Source organism: Anneissia japonica, unplaced genomic scaffold (assembly GCF_011630105.1).
Source record: "Anneissia japonica isolate Jap-2015-1 unplaced genomic scaffold, ASM1163010v1 scaffold33313_len4849_cov173, whole genome shotgun sequence".
Lineage (NCBI taxonomy): Eukaryota > Metazoa > Echinodermata > Crinoidea > Comatulida > Comatulidae > Anneissia > Anneissia japonica.
This window is the reverse complement of record NW_022693536.1, coordinates 1-472: the sequence shown is the minus strand read 5'-3', so window position 1 is coordinate 472 and position 472 is coordinate 1.

The following is a 472-nucleotide window of genomic DNA, read 5'->3' as shown; positions in this document are numbered from 1 at the left end:
TTCCATTATAAATACGCAAATTATAGCGCTAGATGATCGTTTTAACCGTGACAATTAACCCCCAACCCAAGTTAAATGCACCGCTATTTAACAAAATACACTTACATTATCTTAACTACACATAATCATAAACATCAATATGAATAACAGAGAGTAGAAATTCCAAATCAAATATTTTCTGGACAATTGTAAGCATATAATCAATGTAGGCATATATTCAACTTTCTTATATATATTTAAAAAAAATACACTTAATTTCATACAAGCAAACTCATTCTGATGTTAAATTTATATACGACTTAAATAATCTGCTCCGACATTATTTACTCCTTTTATGACCCTGATTCGGTATCTGAAAGGTTGTAAAATAAGAGCCCATCGTAAGATGCGACCATTTGCCACCTGTTTTTTTCTAAGAGATGTGAGAGGCTGGTGATCTGTTTCGATCACAAACTCTCTACCATAAAGGTAG